Raw genomic sequence first — 25,344 nt, 5'->3', positions numbered from 1 at the left:
ACCTAAAAATTAGGAATAATTGTGGCCCGCCATCTTGGATTATACCTGAATATCAGTAATTTTGGATCCCTCACTTTTCCAGAAAATATCTCAAATTTAGGTATTTATACCTAAAAATTAGGAATAATCGTGGTCCGCCATCTTTGATTATACCTGAATATCAGTAATTTTGGATCCCTCACTTTTCCAGAAAATATCACAAATTTAGGTATTTATACCTAGAAATTAGGAATAATCGTGGTCCGCCATCTTTGATTATACCTGAATATCAGTAATGTTGGATCCCTCACCTTTCCAGAAAATATCTCAAATTTAGGTATTTATACCTAGAAATTAGGAATAATCGTGGTCCGCCATCTTTGATTATACCTGAATATCAGTAATTTTGGATCCCTCACTTTTCCAGAAAATATCTCAAATTTAGGTATTTATACCTAGAAATTAGAAATAATCGTGGTCCGCCATCTTGGATTATACCTGAATATCAGTAATTTTGGATCCCTCACTTTTCCAGAAAATATCTCAAATTTAGGTATTTATACCTAAATATTAGGAATAATCGTGGTCCGCCATCTTGGATTATACCTGAATATCAGTAACTTTGGATCCCTCACTTTTCTAGAAAATATCTCAAATTTAGGTATTTATACCTAAAAATGAGGAATAATCATGGTCCGCCATCTTGGATTATACCTAAATATCAGTAATTTTGGATACCTAAATTTTTCTGAAAATACCTCAAATTTAGGTATTTATACCTAAAAATTAGGAATAATCATGGTCCTCCATCTTGGATTATACCTAAATATCAGTAATTTTGGATCCCTCACTTTTCCAGAAAATACCTAAAATTTAGGTATTTTGGTTCTTCAATTATACCTAAAATATAGGAATTCTCGTACTAAAACGCTATTAGTAATTTTATTACTAATAGCCGATTAGTAATAAAATACCTTATTGCAGTCAGGTTCGATTATACCTAAAAATTAGGAATTTATACCTAAAGTCCGTTTTGCGTGTGCGCATTTTGCACTTTACTAGAGTCTTGGGCAATTATTTTCGTCACAGTATCTTTTTATCACAGCGATTTTCCATCACAGTTGTGTCGTTTCCAAGGTAGCCAAGGCAGCTGTTTATGTTTGGTTTGCATTTTTTGCAATGTGGAAAACTTGACATATTTATCTGGATTGTACTTTAAAGACAATCGGAACGGAACGGATTAACCGGAAGTGCAAGTGTGTTCCGTGGGAGTAAAGTGTGCGTTTTTATAGATTATATAATTTTCATCATTTTTAGGCAATACTTTAGAAGAGCTTTCGCCGATACCGAAGACAAAGTATACTGGAATTGAACAGACAGATTTGCTCGATTTGCTGGATTTTTACGGTTTGACAAGCGAGACAAAGTTGCCAGTTTGTCAAAAATCTATATCGCTAGCAGTGTTTCCAGTTTTTGCAGGTAATTAGCAATAAATCAGCTGAGGGTAATACAAATCGATTTAGAGCTGATTAGCTAACACTGTGCTGTTATATGACTGATTTGCTTTAGCGTGCTGGTTATTTACAGATTTATTACTACACTCAAACCCCGATGGTTTGACACCAACTGTTGTCAAACGAACGGGGTCACGTTTTAGTTTGACACCCCTTTTACACGGAGTTCACACACACTACTAAACGTTTGTTTTGATAGTGTGCGTTAGCGCCGTGTAAAAAGTGACAGTTCGTCACTTTTTAGTTTGACTTTGACCAACCAACGGGGTACAAACTAAAAAAGTGTCAAACGAAAAAGTGACCAACCACCGGGGGTTGAGTGTAATCGTTAGTGCTGGATGGTTACTTGGGTTATTAAAGAACCTCGAAATAAACAAAATTTGCGTGGTTTTTCAATAAATTTACATTTTTGCTCATAATTCGAAAAATACAACGAATTCAAACGTCGAAACTGCCCCCACTGCCCATATGTAGGGCTAGTGATTTTTCACGGCAAAACAATCGAAATCACGCGGCATGCCAATGGAGCACCCGATTCGAGTGGTAGAAATGACAGTTCTCCCATAAGGAATACATTGTAGAAAAATGCAAAAACTGCTCGAATGGAAATGCTCCATTACAAAACATTGAAATTTCACGGCAATTTCACGGTACTCTAAAAACTGTTCAAAATAAACGTTAAAAATGCGTTCTTTTAGCAAAATTATCAACAGAAAAGTGTCTTAAATGTTAGCAGTAGTCTAGACACAGAATAAAACCCCACGACACAAATTATTTATTTGAAAAAATAAATATTGGATTAATCTTGGGAAATTTTGAAGAATTTCCGTCAGTTGAATTCTAGATTTTTTTTGGTTAGGTCTTACAAACAAGTGTCAACATTGAGTGTATCTCGTTAACTCCAATGAACACTGACATAAGGTGTGAAAAGGATACACTCAATGTCAACATTTGTTTATAGGACCTTATAAAAAAACGTCAAGAATTTATGATACAGCTGTTTTATTTCTATTGAGATTTTATAAAATTCATTTGCTTAAATACCTTCAAAACGAAGCACGTTCTGAACCTCTAATTCATCTAGAAACTAGAATCATTAAAATACAATAAAGTTTTTTTTGCTTTCGTTAATTTCAGCAATATTGCTAGGGAAATTTTAGTATTTGAATAAAGTTTAGGCAAAACTTCATTGAAAGCAGTTTTTATATTTATTGATAATTCAAGAAAAAAATTCATTGCAAAATGGTTATCAAACATGATTTTAAATGTATTGTTTTACAAATCAATTGAATTTAAACACGTAATTTATATTCCAAACAACTTCGTTCTACCTCTTTTCGTTTGTTGAGGTTTTTTGATTTTTGTCTATTCAGCCTCCTGTGATCAAAATATGATTTTACGTAACTTTCTCCATACAATTTGCCGATGGTCCGGAATCGATTCCAGAGTGGCCAAAGTGTCAATTAGTTAGCGTAAGAACCTTCCTTGAGCTTATACGAACCCAACGCAACAAAAAGCACCTTGATCCGACGTTGCGTATTGAACTGATTCGCGTTCGAACAAAACCATCGAAATTTTGTATATATATAGATAGAAGATAGAAGATATTTAAATGCAATTTGTTCATCGTTGTTTAATATCGTTGATTTATTGGAATAAAATTAATAAAAATTTAAAAATAAAAAAATCTTTTTTTAAACGTTTTCTTTCAAAGAAGTGTTGATTAGTGTTCTTTGAAAATCTTTTTGGAATTTTGTGGATTAAAGAAACTATCTGCACTTTGTTGAATATTCCAATGAACACTATCTCCAAAAAATAGTTCTAGATCTGATAGGAAATACTTTTTTATTTGTAAATTGCTTTAAATGCTTGTTAAAAATCTTTTAATATGTTTGAATTAAAAAAATAAAGCTCTAATGCACTGAGTAGCGATTTATCAATTAAATATTTCAAATTTCGCGGCATTTCACGGCATTTCCCAAATTTCACGGCCAGGGGCGAATTTCACGGATTATGCGGCTTCCGTGAAATCGCGAAAAATCACTAGCCCTACCCATATGTAATAAAAATAAAAAAATGTCTTCAAACCCAAATCGTCGGCTGTTCAAAAACTTCTATGTGACATAATTCAATTTTTAAACTCGACAGATTGTTTGCTTGCGGTTTATGTATCGGAAAGGTTTTTGATTACCCATCCAACGATGGGTCACACGATAACAACAACGTTTTCATCTAAATATGTGATATCCGGTTTGGAACCATCCATAAAACACGTGGACACTTTTTTGGGAATTTCAACCCCCTCCCCCCCTCGTGGACAATTGTCCATACAAAATTTTTTTTTTTTAATGATAATATATCCTTCGGACGCCTAGAAATGAGCAGAAACTTGCAACAGAGATCACAAAAGAACCGGGGGTCGTTAAAGTGGATTGCTTTGCTTCCTTCCACCACAGAGAACCGGTATAACCGAGTACGCTGCGGCAGCCGCGGCAGCGCCATCTCCTCGATAATCTCGCCCCAGTCCTCGCAGGAATTGACCTTCAACCTCCAATCCCGGGCCCCGCCCTGTAAACAAACACTTTGGTGGGTCCGGTGCACCGCGGTGGTGCTGGTGAGTCTAGGACGCAAAGCAAAGCCGACGCGGAAACCTTTGTGAGCCAAACAGCAGCAGCGGAACGGAAAGTGGTGCGGGACGGGGTCGAGTGCTCGAAAAGGACAAGGCCAGCTTCCTGCAGGAACTACAAGCTGTTCCGGGACCGGAATGGGTAAAGGAAGCTTGGGTGCTTTGTGGGGTTTGTGATTAATTTTGTTTGTTTTTGTAGGATGGAAGGTAGGAATGTGGATTCGCACCGGTTGTATTCGGTGGTGGTGGCCCAGGATTGGAGGTTGAAGGTCAATTCCTGCGAGGACTGGGGTGAGATTATCGAGGAGATGGCGCTGCCGCAGCGTTGCATGAACAACGAGTTTGCGTTGAAGAAGATTCACGTCTGGTTTTTGGACAAGTACGAGAAAGTTAATTTTCACGGTGAGTTGACGGATCCGACGAAGAGGAGGACGACTAGCGGCATAATCGGAGGTGGTCAGCGCAGATGTTGCACTCGGTGCAGGCGGTTTACAACACCGGTGAGTATTGAGAATGTGTGCAGTGGTTAGCCAACTTCACTTACTTCCATCTCTTTTAGCAACTTTCCACCCATAAACGCTCACCTCGCGACGGCGCAGCTCCAGCTGAATGAACCTTGACAGCGAGCCGGAAAATCTGTCATTCTCGAAGGTGGATGAAGTGCTCAAAATCGAATTCTGTTCCAACGATCTCATCAACCCCATGTTCCGGATGCGCTTCCAGGATCGGGATCTCCCCGTTCAAGCACTTCACTTCCCAGTCGGGAAACGTCGACCACCCTTCACGAATTAACGGCCAACTCCTCCAAGACTGTCCTGATAAAGGCCGGCAACGTGACCTGCTGTCCTCTACACTACTGTCGCGCGTCGAAACGTCCATCCGGAACCGTCCAGCCTGGGGTCTTCGGAAGTGACCGGTGGCGTACCGTAAGAATCGGTACAGCTTGGACTCTGATGTTGGCCAACCTTGAGCAGAAGCGTTAAATACAATAAAAAAAATGTTTTTTTTAGCATGCCGTTTTGAACTTTTTAAAATAAATATGAAAATCAAGCTCATTTTTTGAAATTATCACTGTAGTATTAAATGTAGTTTATTCTTGCCATAAAAGGTTTCCTTTCCAACAAAAAGTAAAACACTTTTACCGATACAACGATTTTGTTCCATAAATGCATGGTAGTATCAAAAACTTTCCAACTTTTAAATTAAAAAGTTTGAACTTTCTACGAATATTCACCAACGCGAACTTTTAATCCAACGAGCGATCTTTTTAAATTTAGAGTATTTTTTCTTTGTGTGTGTGTACGTACAAGCTGTAAACATACACTGAAAATATGCCACACTTTTTATTCAAGTGCCTTAACACTTGAATGATTGAATAAAGTCACATCGTAGATCTAATTGGTTTGTGTTTAAACATAAATCCAACCCGCATAATCAAAAACCATCGGGGGAATAGTCCAAACTATATTACTACTAAAAGAGATGTAGTTACCACATACTTAACCATTATCATATAGTTACGGCACTATACAAAACCATAACAAAACTGATCGTCAAATGATGACGTTTTTATTGAAGTAAATCTAATGATTCTAACTATTTTTGAACTATTTGGGGTACAATAACCTTACACTAAACAGTTCGGATTGTTTAGACAACGTGACTCAACGAAAAAATGTACAAGTCCAAATAGTTCAAACAATTTATCAACTTTATTGAGAACAATATAGCAAAATTCCACAGATTTTAGATTTTTATAGTCAGAACCTGTAAGAACTAAAAACCTACTATAAATGCTATAGTAGAACACAATTGATGGCGGCCACATTTTTTTCGATAAGTTTGTATAATCCAAATAATTTGTCAACTTACATGAAGTAAAATTACTATACACCATACTATTTTGAATTAAAAATTTCTATAAGTCCAAATAGTTCAAACAATATTTCAACAGTATGGAGTACAATTACAGTTTGTTATATAATCCAACTATATGTTAAACGATTGGTACAAAAATTTCAACTTTTATCAAGTAAATTGATCACAGTCGATTCCTCTGGATGATAGAGAACCTTCAACACCCCCACTTCTCCTCAGATTATCAGAAAACTCCCCAAAAGAAGAAAAATGTTACGAGGGCTCATGAAATTGACTTTCACTATTCCAGAAAAAGTAGGCATGCTGTTCTTACTATACACCAAAAATATGTGTACTACATGGTAGACTATTACTGTTCACTATAAAATGAGTCAATTGTTTGGACTACTTGGACTTATCGAAAAATACTTGCCCCCGAGCTTGCTCCCTTCTAACACAACATGTCACCAAAACCACTGAAAAACCACCAACAGATATAGATCAATCGGATAAGGCGGCAGCAGTTCGGCAGCAACGTAAATAACATCACATATAACGGCGGTAAACATTCACCAACTATCGATAGAACTTAAAAATCAAATTTGATTATATCCGAAGTAGTTATCACAACAATTGTAGGGTTCATTTTTGCGGTCTTTTTTAAAGTGTCGGCAAAGTAGTGTCGGTAAAGTAGTTTTTCAGAAACTATATAGGGAATAGTCAATTTTTTGGGCAATGACTATTTGACGTAAAATCCAAGTTTATAAAAATATTTACATATGTATGAAAACCTCATATAGTTTTCTGCCTAACAACTAATTTCTCATATAGTAAAATCGACCAAAACTATTTTGGGAATGGAATTGATGGTTTGATATATCGTACATATATAGTTGGGTTACAATTTAATGAATAGTAGAGACCATTTGATAAATAGTTGAGTAACTATTTGTCATAAAGTAGTTATATAGTTCATGACTATGCGGGAAACCACTATCAAATGCAAGTGTTTGGGCGGTTGACTTTTTGGTATTTTTTAACATGTTATTTTCATTCGGGTGGCTCAAGCTTTTCAAGTGTTTTGCTCATGAATTTGTCCCACCGTCTTGAACTATTCAAAGTGATGAGCCAAACACTTCAAAATGATCTTAAGATCTACCCAAAACAGGCACTATTCAAAGTCAACGTGATTATCCACATGAATTTAATGTGTTTCACTGATTGATTTTCATCGAAGGCTAGAAGCGAGGCAAGAACGAATAGCACAAAAAACTCTCCCGTCTTTAACTGGCCGGCCGGCGCAGTGGTAGCGTGCACGACTAGCAAGCGAGAACCTGTAAATCGCTTGTACGTACTTTTATTTTTCAACACCATTTAAAATTCAAGTGTTTGGCTATTGAAATTATTTAATGACCAATCACCGAAATTTCAAGTGTTTTGCGATTGATATTTGAGTGCTCTGTACAGCAGGGCCAGATCATGTGTAGAACACTTCGTTGAGCTGTGTAAGTTTTGCTCAGTGTATTTTCACTTGCTAGTCGTACACGCTACCACTGCGCCGGCCAGCCAGTTCAAAACGGAAGAGTTTTTGGTGCTACTGGTTCTAGCTTCGCTTCTAGCCTTCGATAAAAGTCGCGCTAAAATCAATCAGTGAAACACATTAAATTCAAGTGGAAAATCACGTTGACTTTGAATAGTGCTTGTTTCGTGTGGATCTTAAGATCAATTTCAAGTGTTTTCCTCATCATTTTGAATAGATCAAGACGATTACCCTTCCCGATTACCCTTCCCGATTACCCTTCCCGAATAACGGCCAAATCCTCCAAGACTGTTCTGATGAAGGCGGCAACGTGACCAACCCGTGGACCAACCTGTTCTCTACACTGCTGTCGCGCATCGAAACGTCCAGCCTGGGGTCTTCGGAAGTGACCGGTGGCGTACCGTAAGAATCGGTACAGCTTGGACTCTGATGTTGGTCAACCTTGAGCAGAAGCGTTAAATACAATAAAAAAATGTTTTTTTAGCATGCTGTTTTGAACTTTTAAAAATAAATATGAAAATCAAGCTCATTTTTTGAAATTATTACTTAAGTATTAAATGTAGTTTATTCTTGCCATAAAAGGTTTCCTTTCCAACAAAAAGTAAAACACTTACCGATACAACGATTTTGTTCCATAAATGTATGGTAGTATCAAAACTTTCCAACTCTTAAATTAAAAAGTTTGAACTTTCTACGAATATTCACCAACGCGAACTTTTAATCCAACGAGCGATCTTTTTAAATTTAGAGTACCCGCATAGTCATGAACTATATAACTACTTTATGACAAATAGTTACTCAACTATTTATCAAATGGTCTCTACTATTCATTAAATTGTAACCCAACTATATATGTACGATATATCAAACCATTAATTCCATTCCCAAAATAGTTTTGGTCGATTTTACTATATGAGAAATTAGTTGTTAGGCAGAAAACTATATGAGGTTTTCATACATATGTAAATATTTTTATAAATTTGGATTTTACGTCAAATAGTCATTGCCCAAAAAATTGACTATTCCCTATATAGTTTCTGAAAAACTCCCGGATAAACGAAAACTATATCGATTGCAGTGTGGAACTTAAAAAAACCTTATGAGATATGGTCACCATTTGTAATAATGTTATTTGGCGGACCTTGATGACTATTAGTCAAATGGTCACCATAAGTAATAGAGTTATTTTAATGTTTGTAATGGTAAACAATTTTCTTGATCACTTTAAAAAACTATTTGCAGATGTTTTCTCAAATGGTTACCCTAAATCATAAGGTAATTTTAAAATTCAAATGGTTCAACTGGCGGACTTGGATGATTGTTTGTCAAAAGGTTACCATAATTGTTATAGTTATTTCAAAGTTTGTAATGGTAACAAGTTTTTTTGAGAACAATAAAAAACTATTTACGATTTTTTCTTGAAATGGTTACCATAAATCATAAGGGTATTTTAAAGTTAAAATGGTAAACCTTGATACGCGAGCACCATATTGAATCATTAAATAACCATTTGAAAAATAGTTACCATTTTATTTTATTTTTCCACAAAAACAAAATGGGTACTGTTATTTATTTTAGATTTTTTTAGATTCTATTTAACGAATTCTTTAAAGTTTATTTATGTCTTACATATTTGTAAACATAAATCCAACAGGTGGACAAAAAACTTCACTTCTTTATTCAACTTCAATTTGTAAAATTTTAAAGCAAAAATCATCAAAGATTTCATAAATTTGTGTTTATGTTATCACTTTTTTGTTATTCAGAGTCTAAAAATATCTCTATTGATTAAGGCTGTATCATTCCCGGGCGGCCATTTATCGGCCATTAGAAAAAACATTGAAATCTTGATTCAGGTGCATCAATCAAAACATGGTTTTCTACAGGTGTTCGTGGAAGCGTTTCACATGTTGATTAATTTTTCGTTGACGTTGAATCAACCACAAGCTTGGGTGATCCCGCCATGTAAGACTTGACCATACGCAAGCCGGACCTCGTCGTCGACTGCGTCGTCGTTGACTTGCTGCCGAGACGCTCCCTGATGGAGGCGCGTACCGGCGAGCCGTGGCCCCGAGATTGCCGCTGCCGTCCATACCCTTTGTTTCGACCGAGCGCTTTCGACCTGGAATCGCTCCAGCTCGCCCTGCTGCTTGTCGTTCTTGATCTCTCTGTTGAGTTCTCGAGATTAGATTGCAGTTCAAGGATCGAGTCGGAGGGCTTGATGTCGTGCTGTTCTACGGCGGCGACACCGTTGATGTTGACCAGGTCGACGTCCTGCTCGTCACCGAGGTGACCCTCGAGCACGAATTTATTCAGCTGATCGCCCGTACTTGTCCGGAATGTCCGAGTACAGATCGTTGTGGTCGACCTGCTCTTCAAGATGCTGGTGCTGTTCTTCCTGTTGATCGTGACTTCTGGAAGGATTCGAGTTTATGCGCAGACACATACACATACAGAGGGTGCTGCTGGCCATATACTTGCGCTACAAATTGCATCCAAATCACACCTGCACAGCATCGATTGACCACACGAAGGCGCCTTTGCGACGCAGCAAGCGTGCGTGTGCGCTCTTAGCACACCAACACGACCGCGGACCGGTTCCTGCGTATTGATGGGCACTTCATTTCACACGGTTCTCTTCTGGCACAGCTACGGACCGGGATCTTCTCCGGCATACCAACAACTTCTTCACAATCGATAACATTTTCTTCATCACGGTCGCATTGAGAGACACAGCCGGGACGGTGCGGGTAGTCACCGGTCACCGCTGAACACCTTTTCTCGTGGCTTTGCCTGACCGCATAAACCCGTAAATGATCACTCCGCGCGACCGTTTCGACTGCACCGAGGACAGTTAAGTGCTCCAAAAGCACTTTCGCGAACCGACAGAATAACTTGCAGCTGCGAGCTGCAAAAAATCGACTGGATCGAACTGAACTGAACTTCGCTGCAATCCCGCATAGTCATGAACTATATAACTACTTTATGACAAATAGTTACTCAACTATTTATCAAATGGTCTCTACTATTCATTAAATTGTAACCCAACTATATATGTACGATATATCAAACCATTAATTCCATTCCCAAAATAGTTTTGGTCGATTTTACTATATGAGAAATTAGTTGTTAGGCAGAAAACTATATGAGGTTTTCATACATATGTAAATATTTTTATAAACTTGGATTTTACGTCAAATAGTCATTGCCCAAAAAATTGACTATTCCCTATATAGTTTCTGAAAAACTACTTTACCGACACTACTTTGCCGACACTTTAAAAAAGACCGCAAAAATGAACCCTACAATTGTTGTGATAACTACTTCGGATATAATCAAATTTGATTTTTTTTTTCTATCGATAGTTGGTGAATGTTTACCGCCATTATATGTGATGTTATTTACGTTGCTGCCGAACTGCTGCCGCCTTATCCGATTGATCTATATCTGTTGGTGGTTTTTCAGTGGTTTTGGTGACATGTTGTGTTAGAAGGGAGCAAGCTCGGGGGCAAGTATTTTTCGATAAGTCCAAGTAGTCCAAACAATTGACTCATTTTATAGTGAACAGTAATAGTCCACCATGTAGTACACATATTTTTGGTGTATGGTAAGAACAGCATGCCTACTTTTTCTGGAATAGTGAAAGTCAATTTCATGAGCCCTCGTAACATTTTTCTTCTTTTGGGGAGTTTTCTGATAATCTGAGGAGAAGTGGGGGTGTTGAAGGTTCTCTATCATCCAGAGGAATCGACTGTGATCAATTTACTTGATAAAAGTTGAAATTTTTGTACCAATCGTTTAACATATAGTTGGATTATATAACAAACTGTAATTGTACTCCATACTGTTGAAATATTGTTTGAACTATTTGGACTTATAGAAATTTTTAATTCAAAATAGTATGGTGTATAGTAATTTTACTTCATGTAAGTTGACAAATTATTTGGATTATACAAACTTATCGAAAAAAATGTGGCCGCCATCAATTGTGTTCTACTATAGCATTTCTAGTAGGTTTTTAGTTTTTACAGGTTCTGACTATAAAAATCTAAAATCTGTGGAATTTTGCTATATTGTTCTCAATAAAGTTGATAAATTGTTTGAACTATTTGGACTTGTACATTTTTTCGTTGAGTCACGTTGTCTAAACAATCCGAACTGTTTAGTGTAAGGTTATTGTACCCCAAATAGTTCAAAAATAGTTAGAATCATTAGATTTACTTCAATAAAAACGTCATCATTTGACGATCAGTTTCGTTATGGTTTTGTATAGTGCCGTAACTATATGATAATGGTTAAGTATGTGGTAACTACATCTCTTTTAGTAGTAATATAGTTTGGACTATTCCCCCGATGGTTTTTGATTATGCGGGATGTTTACATTTTGCGCTCTCTCACTTCTCACGCGACTCATCTCGCATTTTCGTTCGTCTCACTTGAAAACAAGATTTGTTTAAGTGAGGTACATCAATTAGCAGGGTAGCCAGTTTTTGCACATGGTTTCATCGGTTTCACGGACAGTTCGACGCCAACATTTCAAAAAGCATCAAAGAAATACAAACCGTGCGTTTTGAGAAAAACGCATTTAAATGTTAAGCATCATTTTTTAATTTCCATTTTAATAAATATAAAAGCAAAACAAGATGTTCTAATGATAACAAACGATGAAAAACGTTGCTTTTATTGATACTTGATCATGGTCATGGTTGAACCATATACTAATTAACACTTAGAGCTTATAGGACTAAGCTCTAGGCTCTCTACTTATGAGTCATAGGGGAACAGCATCTAATTCCAGCGTGCCTCTAATGTTGGCAGGTCAGAATTTCGACATTCAATTAAAGCTAATTAAAAGCGTTTTCAACTGTAATCGAGTGATAAATAGCTCAATAAAAAGTGAGCAAGCAAGTTTCTATCAAAAGTTTTGCAAAATTAGTTGTTTAAATAGTGAAAATCAGCAAATTGGATGGAGTTAGGAGCAAGAGCTTAACCTGCCAAACATACGAGAATTTCCCCTACTTTTTTTGAAAAAAAAAATTTTTCGAAGCTTCAAAGCACTACACGCAAAATCCACATAACACAGATCTGTGTAAAATTTGACACAGATTGCCCAAAACCTGGAATACACAGAATCTGTGTAGAAGCCTTGTACACAGATCTGTGTACAGCCGCTGTCTGTCAAATCTGTGTAATTTTTATTAAACAAACTGTGTAAAATTTTACACAGATCTGTGTAGGATTTTACACAGATCTGGGTAAAATTTTTCACAGAATCTGGGTAGAATATAAAATATGGTTTTGATTCTGAAGATGATTTTGAACATATATTTTAAAAATAAAGCACATTTTATTAGCTTAAGTCTGAGATTTTAAACATAATAAACATTTGATTTTTTGAAACATTTGAAGGAGCCGCAGTATCCGTTTGCTCGTGTTGTCTTCGGAACTCCTCCTCTGGAATAGCTGGTGTGGATAGTTTCGCAGCGGGCAAGCCTGGCACTTCTGCCGCACACGAAGTAGGACATCCAAGAGAAAAGCTACCGATCTGGAATAAAAATCGTGAGAGGTTAGAATAAAGGTTAGCTATTTTTCATGAGATGCATTACCTGAAAAGTTGAAAATCCAATTTAGGACTGATTCTTATTGGAACCGATGGCCGAAATGATAAAAGAATCTAATAGAGAAAGACAATTTAACAATAATTCATGGAAAAAATCACGAGAAATAACTTACCAAGTTTCTCGGAGCTGCATGAAAGTCGCCATCTTAAGTTTTTTGGTTTTTACCCAGATTTGAAACGAAAGCTGATCGAAAATCTGTGTAATTTTTTACACAGATCTGTGTTATAAAACTACACAGTTTTGACAGCTAGAACATGTTCTACAATCTGTGTAATTTTTTTACACAGATCTGTGTTATGTGGATTTTGCGTGTAGGCTCTCTACTCATAAGCTGTAAACCGCGCAAACCACTATGATCGGCTTGCCCCCCGTATGGCAGATCTGCTTGGCAGCACTGACATTTTTAAATTCTGTTTTGTGCTTTTTGCGCGTGCATTGTGTTTGTTTATGTTTTGGTTTTGATTTAATCAGCTGGCAGCTGAAAAGAAAACACTCTTTGAGGAAGAACTACAAAAAGCGGAACAAAAATTACGAGCAAGGTAGGGGAACAGCATCTAATTCCAGCGTGCCTCTAATGTTGGCAGGTCAGAATTTCGACATTCAATTAAAGCTAATTAAAAGCGTTTTCAACTGTAATCGAGTGATAAATAGCTCAATAAAAAGTGAGCAAGCAAGTTTCTATCAAAAGTTTTGCAAAATTAGTTGTTTAAATAGTGAAAATCAGCAAATTGGATGGAGTTAGGAGCAAGAGCTTAACCTGCCAAACATACGAGAATTTCCCCTAATTCAATTCAATTTTCAATTTTGATTCTGTTCGAAGAAGTTTTTTTTTCGATGATTAAAAGCAAAATTCAATTTTGTCCAAAAAAGTTCCTAAAAAGTCCGTCTTATTTCAGATACGAATGTGGGTGATTTGGTGGTTCTCAACAAAAGAGAATGTGCGCTGCATGGATTTATAGGAGTTGGCAGAACATCTCTTCCGGGAGCAACATCCGGAAACTCATTCACCCGCAAAACACGCTCAACTTTGTGCGCAAATTGTCGATGAGTCTCGGTGGCTGCTGAGAAGTTTACCCGGACACGAAGCAGTTCGGAGATGGACCAGTAGCAACATAAGAAGGGGTCCGGCCGTACCGGCTGAGCAGCTGTAACGACGTCCACGGCAACCAGACGGTTTTGCAGCGGATCGCGCAGCGGTTCATGGTTGACCTGCCCAAGTCCCCGTCAGATACACCGCCGCTCAGCTCGGTCACTAATCCGGACGGACCGTCGTCGCCACGGATAGTGGTGAAAGGCTTCCCAACAGCCAGGACTTACGCGGAGTGACCATCGTTAGGAGCTAGGAGGATTGACGTGATAAATCACGAAAACTGTTGTCGATTCTGAATCTCGTGCTGGTTATGCCGTTCCAGGGAAGAATATGTTTGGAACTAGTGAGAAATTCGCGTTGGCTTGGAGATGAAATAAAATGTGAACTTAATTTGAACCTGACTTTCAGATAAAGCTTAAACTTAAAACGAGAGAAATCTGCAAAAACGAAAAAAAATGCTAATTCAAACCTCAAAATCCGTTCGTTACGATTTGGCAATATTTGTCCACGCCATTATTTGTATTTAGCAATTTTCCTTAAACGTTAAAGAGCGGTTCTTACTCTCATTCATTTTAATTAATGGGAGACTGGTGGACACTGGGAAAGGAGAGGAGGCAGAACGGTATTCTTACAAGTGCTCATCCTCGTCGGGCAGTGCCGTGACTTGTGCCTCCTTTAGATCCTTTTCGATCTGCTGCTGCCAGTCTTTGTCCATCTTTACCTCTGGAGGCAGGATAGCAAACATCGCAACAAACTCTAGGTTCGGGTCGCCGACCAGCTTGCGGGTCAGCCACAGGAAAGGCTTCTCGAAGTTGTAGTTGAACTTGGCGGAGATGATGTCTTTTTTCCGGTGGAACACGCCTCGGCTCTCACTTTCCGGTCCTTGATGTCGATCTTGTTGCCGCACAGCAAGATCGCGATGATTCCCCACACTCGCACCAGATCCCGGTGGCAGTTGGAGTAGTTCTTGTAGGTGACGCGGGACGTCCTTGAACATGATGATGGCACACTGTCCCTGGATCAAGCAACCGTCGCGCAGCCTGCCGAACTTCTGCTGGACGTCCGTGCCCAAACGTTGAACGTATATCAACCAAAAAAGAAAACAAATTGAGGAGCACAAGAACAAAAAGGCTCGAAATTCATAAATAATTTAAAACATCTCATGTTTCTGATGTTTGTTACTTTATTTCAATTGTTTGAGCGAATCATTTTTCAATAGTTAATTATAATAATAATAATTTTTGATTCAACGGATTTAACGCATAATTGCGAGAGCAAGTATCGAGCGTAGCAAGAGAAAAAAATGAGAGAGCGCGCAAACCAGAGTATTAATAATCTGCCTTGCGCACTCTCTCGTTTCTCTTCTCTCACTACGCTCGTTACCTGCACTAGTGCAGGCAAGCGCACAGCGCAGGCAAAAACAGTCTGAAGGGAAACGTTTGTGCGGCTGGTCGTTGTTTACGTTTTGTGCGCAGGTATAATTTTCAAATCATTTGATTTACCAGATACTTTGTTTATATTTTTCTTGTTGATCATTTCAGCGCCGTGGAGAACTTGAAACAACGGAACAGCTGGTGCTGGAGGATTCGATCGGCAATCGAAAGAGATCTTGGCGGCAGCCGACCGACAAAACAAAATCGAAGCGAACGCACGATTGGCATTAATCAAGGAAATCATTTGAATCATCAGATAAGTACACATATTTGAATGTTACATTCTACTCGATACTTTGTGATTTTTTTTCTTATTTTTTCAGGTTTGGACGACTTCGGCAGTATGATCAACTGGGCAGAATCGGCAATCAACTAGAATTAAAGCCGAAAAAGTTCCAATATTATTGTTGTGAACCATCCGTCAAAAAGTGAACAATTCTGTAAAAAATAGGTAGGTAAAAAATATAAGAAAAACTTTTAAAAACTATTTCAAAACTATTTATCAAAAAGTAGTAAACTTTAATTTACCTTTTGAAAACTATTTCTGAAATAGTGAAACTGGGAAAAAATGTAGGATAAACCTTAAATAACCATATGAAAACTATTTCCAAAATAGTAGCGCTCGGTAAAAATAGCAAGAAAACCCCTTAAAAACCATTTACGAACCATTTCTAAAATAGTAGCAGCAAGGTTAAAAATTGTGCGAACAACCTTAAAATACAATTTAAAAACCATTTCTGAAACAGTAAAAACCGGAGGAAAAAGGTCGCTTCCACGCGAAAATTAACTTTATTTTTACCATTACACAAATGGTAATCTTACGAAACGTTGTTCGGAGATTTTTAAAGTTACCGTTGCTAACCACCCTCAATTCAGATGGTCGAACTTTATGAAAAATGGTAGGGTACCATTTCCGATATGGTATTTTTAAGGTTTTCCTACCATTTTTCAAATAGTGGTTACGATCTCTGAAATGGTGAGAAAACCATTTAACAAAAAGTTTTTTTAAAGTTCTCGTTTATGCGGGCTACTTTACCGACACTACTTTGCCGACACTTTAAAAAAGACCGCAAAAATGAACCCTACAATTGTTGTGATAACTACTTCGGATATAATCAAATTTGATTTTTAAGTTCTATCGATAGTTGGTGAATGTTTACCGCCATTATATGTGATGTTATTTACGTTGCTGCCGAACTGCTGCCGCCTTATCCGATTGATCTATATCTGTTGGTGGTTTTTCAGTGGTTTTGGTGACATGTTGTGTTAGAAGGGAGCAAGCTCGGGGGCAAGTATTTTTCGATAAGTCCAAGTAGTCCAAACAATTGACTCATTTTATAGTGAACAGTAATAGTCCACCATGTAGTACACATATTTTTGGTGTATGGTAAGAACAGCATGCCTACTTTTTCTGGAATAGTGAAAGTCAATTTCATGAGCCCTCGTAACATTTTTCTTCTTTTGGGGAGTTTTCTGATAATCTGAGGAGAAGTGGGGGTGTTGAAGGTTCTCTATCATCCAGAGGAATCGACTGTGATCAATTTACTTGATAAAAGTTGAAATTTTTGTACCAATCGTTTAACATATAGTTGGATTATATAACAAACTGTAATTGTACTCCATACTGTTGAAATATTGTTTGAACTATTTGGACTTATAGAAATTTTTAGTTCAAAATAGTATGGTGTATAGTAATTTTACTTCATGTAAGTTGACAAATTATTTGGATTATACAAACTTATCGAAAAAAATGTGGCCGCCATCAATTGTGTTCTACTATAGCATTTATAGTAGGTTTTTAGTTCTTACAGGTTCTGTTTATAAAAATCTAAAATCTGTGGAATTTTGCTATATTGTTCTCAATAAAGTTGATAAATTGTTTGAACTATTTGGACTTGTACATTTTTTCGTTGAGTCACGTTGTCTAAACAATCCGAACTGTTTAGTGTAAGGTTATTGTACCCCAAATAGTTCAAAAATAGTTAGAATCATTAGATTTACTTCAATAAAAACGTCATCATTTGACGATCAGTTTCGTTATGGTTTTGTATAGTGCCGTAACTATATGATAATGGTTAAGTATGTGGTAACTACATCTCTTTTAGTAGTAATATAGTTTGGACTATTCCCCCGATGGTTTTTGATTATGCGGGTATTTTTTCTTTTTGTGTACCCGAATGCCGTCTCGGCCACGGTGGTGCACAAATTCTTTCTGATGGTGTTTTCGCGCTGGAAGTGGCCCCAGCCGGTGTTGCTGAAGCAGCCGGACACCGTGAATCTGGGCTTTCAAGTGTGGGATCCGCGGGTGAACGTGCAGGACTGGTTCCACCTGATGCCGATCACCACGCCGGCATATCCGCAGCAAAACTCGACTTCAACGTGTCCAGCTCAACGCGGAAGGTCAGGTTGAACGAGTTCAACCGCGGCATGCAGATCACGTACGAAATGATGCTCGGCAAGGCCGGCTGGGACAAGCTGTTTGAGGCGCCGAGCTTCTTAAAGTATCGCCACTTTATTGTACTGCTAGTGACCTCAAACAACGAGTGTTGCAGACTGGTCGAGTTGAAGATCTGCTACCTGATCCAGAACCTGGAGCGAATTCTGCACATCAACCTGGTCCACGTCAACCCGAAGTGCTTCGAGCAGCAGGAGCAGAACCAAAAGGACGACGGCGGCGAGGGTGGAAAGACAACACTCGGCTCGCTCTGGTTCATAGGGCTGGAGTTTGTGCACATCATGGTCCTCAAGGACGGCATGAAGATTGAGGCGCGGCACGTCCGGCGGAAGTAGCTCAACTAAAGCGGGAGCGCTAAAACCAACGACTACGTCGCCGTCGCAAAAGCGCAAACGACCCGCTCCGAAGAAACTGTACACGGCGTCTCCGTTGACTTGGGTGGAACCTGATACTTATTTAAAAGGTAGTAATGGGAAAAGGTGTGATTATCTACGGATGTCGGCAAGCTCTTGGCACTAACTCTTCCCCTAGGATAGGAAAACAGAGTCGGCTCACCTCAGGTGACGGAGGACAACGCGGATCAAATAAAATAAAGCCAATTTGTGGGAAATATCAAGGGATGGGTTTTATTAAAGACAACTAAAGAAAAATACGGAATTAAGACTAAATTTATTCAAAACTACGGAAACTACTGTGTGTGTGATGTGGGGGGGAATTTTGGGCTATTGTGGGGGGTTGCTGGGGTTCTGGAACTGCTGCGGTACGTACCGTTGATGAACTGCTTTTTCTCCTACTTCTGCTTCGGCTTCGGTTGGCTCGGGTTCTTGGTGGGCTAGCACCACTCGGATGGCCACGCTCGCTTCAGCGCCGCGCACGGAACATCGACCAGGGCTCTTGGGTGGCAATGGCGGCCGTGGAAAACCGCGGGCTGGCTTGAGCGATGGCGGACGGATGGCGCGTACTGACCAGCAATGGCGTAGGCTGTGGTCGAGGTTTACGGTGTCTTCCTTCGTTGGCTCGATCGGGCGGACCACGGGATCACCGTAACGGTCGTTCCGAGAAGGGTCTCCTTTGTAATTAGGGCTTCAGCCCGAGAAAAACGCTCCTTTACGGGTTATGGATCCGCAGATCCAGAGCTAGGGTCCTATTACGATTAGGTGCATGTACTGGCTCCTCCGCACTTACTGTACATGGACCGACCCGTGCGAGTGTGAGGCGCGTACGCTTGGTGGACGAAATTAAAAAGGTCCTGAACGAACAGCAGGGTGATGCGGGAATCCTTCTTCCGTCTTCTGCTGGCTCACTTTTAAAAACTTTCACTAAAGCACTCAACTTTCTCGCACGAACACCGGGATTGAAATGCCGATTCACGGCGGTCAAACCTGCCTCGAAGGATCCGTCATCGGTCTCCTCAACCGTCATCCCCCAATACCGCCAACATCGCAGAAGCTTGCCCTTAAGTTGCACCCACTGGATACCCCCCTTGCACCCACTGAGCCCTTTCTTAAGAGACAATATTTTGTTGTGTTTGTTGACGGGGGACTACGCTAGACAATATTGGTGTTTCCCTATAGCTCGTCACCCAAAACATTGAACATTTACCACAAAGAACATTAAATAATAAATAAATAAATTAACATATTAAAAATACTAGGGATCTTGTAACTGAACGGTTACACTATCCTCCCGCCTCGGTAAAATAAGCGACTAACAAGTTAGACGATTATTTTAACCTACAAATCGAATTTTAGAGGGAAGTGCAATAAAAGACAATGATCCATAATTGTGTGAAAATCGGGACGCAAACAGTGTATAAATAGGTAATAAAAGCTTAGACATGAAACAACATTTTAAAAATCTGCTGGCAACTATTGGTCAAGTTCCCCTAAGGAACATGCCATAATTAAACGCGTGTGATTTGTAATGTGTTAGTGTGATAAGCAATCTTGTGTGGCATAGAGAGCGAAAAAGTTCATCCGTTAATATATCTCGCGAACTACCTATCGGAGGCTGTGCCGCGAAACAAAAAAGGTTGAGTGAGTAGTACGTCTCTACACGCAAACAAAAGCGGACAAATGTACGCTCAATTTTTTTTTTCTTTACGACTGAAGCTGCCAAACTGGATTAAAATATGGATTAAAATCAGTTACTAGTGGTGCAAATATGAGATACGACAATCTACTGCTGTGTCCTCAAATGTTGGGCTGATTATCAAATTATTTCCAGCATGTTTCGATCAGGCGGCCGTCCTAATCATCGGGAAAAATGCCGAAAACGATCGAGATAATTTAAGTTAAGTATGAGGGCGGGTACTATCTAAATTACTATACTCCATTCCTAAGTCGCGACTAAATAAACCGGTTCAATTAATGAAATTTACATCTCTCCACAGCACTGGGAAAGAAACGTTTTTCGATTGCTAGCAATCTCCTTTTGTACGGCGCCAGTACAAAGGAACTTCTCCTTCTTCTCTATTTTCTTCTATCTTCGTGTCTACTAATCCATTTCTTCGTGACGTCACTCTTCAAATTGTATCTCCAAAAAAACTAAATGCGATCTCTTATCATTGCTTTCCAGCGTGCGCGCGAGCTCGGCGGCACTCAGCTGAGATCTACTCCTGACGACGACGTTCACTCTCGGAGAGCCTACGCTCTCACGCTGCTGCTCACCTCTCACCAACCTATGCTGCGAGAGAAAATGTTATGCTGCGCGAGAGAAACACTACTCTGCGAGAGGACTCAAGCGGACGCGTGGTTGCCGATGACACGCTGCGCGACTACGGTGCCATAAAGCTGCCAAAACACATCATGCTGCTACTTTGCTGCTACCGTACATAGTGTTTACATGCGCGTCGACACCTTTGCTGATCCTCTTCTTCTAGGACTCTTCCTCGGAATTCGCAGGAAGTTCCTCACCTGGGCGAAGGTCTGCAGCTGAAAACACGCCGAGACTCTTCCCCGCTTCATCCGCAACCTCGTACGAGCTCGTTCCACGTCTGGCAACAATCACGCACGGGGTGTAAACTGGACCATATTTGGCATTGTAACGATCTACCGCTGAAGACAACTGGAAATTGCGCTTGTAGACCTTCTGCCCCACCTGGTAAGTCGGACAAAACTTTTTATGCCTCAAATTGTACACTTTCCTAGATTTCTCATGACTATTTTTCAAATTCTGCTCGACTATTTTGAAAACCTTTTCATTCATCGATTTTCTCACGCCATCTCTTTCCTCCGCTGTGAACTCCCTCTCATCTCTCTCACGTTTATGCTCATCACCCTTCGTGATCTTCTCATGTCCGTAGAGGATTTTGTAGGGAGACATACCAGTGGAGGAATGAATGGTTGTGTTGATCATTTCTTCAACCTCACTGATTCTGGAGTCCCACAGCCTCTGATCCTGTTGCATATATGTCCTCAAACACGCGTTCACGGTTCTGTTGGTGCGTTCCACGGGATTCGCTTGACTGTGGTGACGCGAATTCAGCCAATGCTGTACGCCTCGACGATCTAGTAACGCCTTAAACTCCTTACCGACGAACGTTGTTGCGTTGTCGGAAATTACGACCTCCGGGGTTCCGAAGCGCCTAAACCAACAATCCTCAACGATCCTGCACACTTCTTTGCTCTCAATCTTCCTCACAGGGACCAGCAACGTCCATTTAGAAAACAAGTCTAACATGACCAATAAATGGCAGTTTCCGGTCTTACTGCGAGGTAGACTTTGAATAAAGTCGAGCGCCATGATCTGAAAGGGTTTGTTGGCCAACCTCTGCTGACCCATTTCCGGTGCAGTTGGCAGTGTTGATGGCTTGCATTGTTTACATACTCTGCAGCCTTGGATGTAACGCTTCGTCTCCCTGGCCATCTTCGGCCAGTAATACCGCAACTTAATCTTCTTCACCGTCTTCTCGAAGCCAGGGTGCAACGCTTCGTCGTGCTCCTGCTTCAAAACTCCATCTCGCAAATCCTTCGGCAAGCACAGCTTCCATTCAAACCGGTAATCCATCGACTCGGTCGGTGACGAAACAAATTTATACAATTTCTTGTCCTCAATTTTAAAATCAACGAACTTCTCCGGATTTTCGGCTACTTTTTGGTACGTCGTGGAATACCAATCATCTCGCAACGCCTCGATCGCCTCGACTGCGCGCGACAGGGCATCCGGAACCACGTTTTCGGATCCCTTCCGGTGCCGTACGACCATGTCATACTGCTGCAGCAGCATGCTCCATCGGCTGAGCTTAGATGATGGTTTCCACTTCGTGTTCATGATAAAAGATAAAGCTGACGAATCTGTAATCAGGGTAAAACGGGTTCCTTCGACGTAAGGTCTAAATTTCTCAATTGCCTCCATCGCTGCGACTCCTTCCTTCTCTGCTGCTTTCCATGCGCGCTGCGACATGGTGAGTTTACGCGAAAAATACGCGATCACGTGTTCTCTTCCATCGAACTCCTGCGTGAGCACTCCGGCAATTGCTGTGTCACTCGCGTCGGTCTGGATCGTGAAAGGAACTTGGAAATCTGGGCAAACTAATATCGGCGCTGTGATTAACTTCTCCTTAAGCAGCGTAAAAGCTTGCTCTGCGGCCTCATTCCAAACGATAATCTTTGGCTTTCCTTTAAGCAAATCAGTCAGCGGGGCTGTCAGTTCGCTAAATTTGTCGATAAAACGCCGATAATAGTTGACCATTCCCAAGAACCTTCTCAACGACCTGACCGACGTCGGACGCTCAAAGTTGACGATCGATTCGACCTTGTCCGGATTCGGTCTAACTCCCTTCTCCGACAGTACAAATCCCAAATACGGCAGCTCAGGTACGCAGAATTTCGACTTCTCGAGGTTAATCGAGAGATTCGCCTCTCGCAGCCTCCTGGCGACATCCTTCAGACTCTGGAGATGTTCCTCAAACGTGTTGCTAGCGATGACAATGTCGTCTAAATAAACAAACACGTTTGGCTCCAGTTCTCCATACCCTAAGACCTTGTCCATCAACCTTGACAACGAAGCTGGGCTGTTTACAAGGCCAAAGGGAAGTCTGGTGAACTGGAACAACCCTCTGCCGAACACCCTGAACGCGGTATACTTGCGAGATTCGGGGTCCAGAGGTATTTGCCAGAAAGCCTTTGAAAGGTCAATCGTGGACAAGTACTTGGAAGCCCCTAATCTCCCCAGTATCCGGTCCTGGTGAGGCAGAGGATAGGCGTCTCTCCGAGTCCTGTCGTTTAGTTTCCTCGCATCTAAACACATTCGGACCTTCATCTGGACCTCTCCGTCTTCCGATTCTCCCTTCTTCATCACCGGTACAATCAGCATAGCCCAGTCACTGTCTGACCGCTCCACGACTCCGGCTTCAATCCACTTGTCAAGCTCCTCATTCACACTCTTCTGTACTTCCGGTGACCATGGGTACGGATTCAAGCGGACTGGATCTGCGTGTTTGTACTCCTCGGTGAACTCAATCTTATGCGTGATCATGGGCGTCGTCTCCAACGGACCGCCCTCGACGAAAGCTTTAAACTCCTTCCTTACCTCGTTGATCTGTTGTTTCTGCTCCTCGGTTAACAATTCCTCGTCTTCCGGTTCTGCCTCAATTTCCTCTACCAATGCCTCCTCTAGCGTTCTCACGGTGGGATGAATCTCGAAACTCTTCCAGAAATTCATTCCTAAAATCAAACGGCGACTGAGTCCAGGTGCGACGATGGCAGAAACGATCTTGGTTTGGCCGTTGAACGTGATGGGAAGACTCACGGAACCCCTTACTCCTAGGGCCGTTCCTCCAGCAGTGGTCAGCTTCATACTTGACGGCTGCAGCTTCAGTTTAAGGGCACGAATCAGCTTCTCGCTGCCAATCCCTAGAACTGTCGTCTGCGCTCCACAATCTAACAAGCCAATCACCTGTAACCCCATTACGTCTACCTGCACAAACGGTCGATTATCTCCATCTACCTGCAAAATCAGTTCTCCTACTTCGGCTTCAAACGGCATGAATTTGGTCAGAGGCTTTTGAGGGTTAAATCGACGACCTCTTACGTCGACTTTCGCGCGTTTTTTGCACAAACTGGACAACGTTCAGCTGTGAAGTCGTGAAAACCACAATTTGTACAAAATATCTCCTTCTCCTTCAGACACGCGGTGAAATGATGGTAATTGCCACGGCAGTTGAAACAAACGGTCTTGTCAGGGACTCGGTAGGCTGCTACACGAGCTTCCAGCGTGCCTCTGCTGCCACCTTCCTGCGCTGACGGTTGCGTCTGCGGATTCTGCCGGTTGCTTGACCTCTCCGACCTCTCCTGTTGCGGTTTTGGTTGCCCACCTGACTCCTTGGGCGGTCCTCTAAAACCTTGGTTCTGTGGCTGAGAGTTTCTCCACTCAGGCCTACTTGGCTGCGGACGATTCCTCCAGTCCCCACCGCTCGGCCTCGAACCCTGTTGTTGTTGGTATCTAGCAACCTCATGTATTTGAGCCGAACGCGGCTGGTACTGGTCCGAATCCTTCCGATACAAGTTGCTGTTGACTGAGTCCAGCTTCTTACCCCAAGCTTTCAACAACTTCAGCGTCCTGATCCCCTTAACCAACAGAGCGCTTTTGTAATCGTACCTCATATTTCGAAAAATGATGTCGAACATTCTCTGCTCTGATTGTGGGATGGACATCTGCTGGAAAATTGCCATGATAGCTTTGTAGTAATCCTGGAACTTCTCAGATCTTCTCTGTCTCCTTTGCGCAGCCTGCTGTTCATAGTTAAAGTCCATGTCCGGAGGTTGAAACTCCATTTTCAACTCCGTCACAAGTTCGCTCCACCTCGTAAAATCTCGATTTTTCCTCCCTTCTATGTACCAGGCTCTCGCATCGCTGGAAAACAGATGAATCGCTTCATTAAACAACGTCCTCTTCGTTATCTTTTCTGCATCAGCCATAAACTCAACTTCTGCAATGAAATTATTTATACCGCGACCATCATCTTTTCCGTCGTACTTGATCTTCCAGTCGGAGACTGCTTTCGGACGACGTCCTAGAGATCTCCGTCTGGGAATGCTACCGACAGACTCTTCTTCAAAGCTGTCTTCCAAATCTTCTTCATGATATAAACTCTCCTCAGTATCGTCATAGTAATCTTCAGGGGGCGGAGAAGGTTCCCTTCGGAAATTCCTCTCCGAAACCCTTGGCTTTTCTACCACGGAAGCTAACTTCCGGTTGATACGCTCGGTCTTCTAGTCGAACTCTAA

The 25,344-nt window shown here is 40.7% G+C and overlaps 1 long non-coding RNA gene and 1 pseudogene across 1 annotated transcript; one reads left to right on the top strand and one right to left on the bottom strand.

The window, feature by feature from the left end:
• The first annotated feature begins 1,025 nt into the window (after positions 1-1,025).
• On the top strand, positions 1,026-9,336 carry LOC120418764 (uncharacterized). Its single transcript, XR_008211855.1, has 5 exons — positions 1,026-1,235; positions 1,297-1,458; positions 3,950-4,261; positions 4,319-4,619; positions 4,679-9,336. It is a non-coding gene; the product is annotated as an uncharacterized LOC120418764 (long non-coding RNA).
• A 5,391-nt stretch (positions 9,337-14,727) lies between these two features.
• On the bottom strand, positions 14,728-18,089 carry LOC120418756 (GTP-binding nuclear protein Ran-like; annotated as a pseudogene).
• Between the last annotated feature and the right edge of the window lie 7,255 nt (positions 18,090-25,344).

Source organism: Culex pipiens, chromosome 1, assembly GCF_016801865.2.
Source record: "Culex pipiens pallens isolate TS chromosome 1, TS_CPP_V2, whole genome shotgun sequence".
Lineage (NCBI taxonomy): Eukaryota > Metazoa > Arthropoda > Insecta > Diptera > Culicidae > Culex > Culex pipiens.
This window is presented reverse-complemented; position numbering and strand designations above follow the sequence as displayed.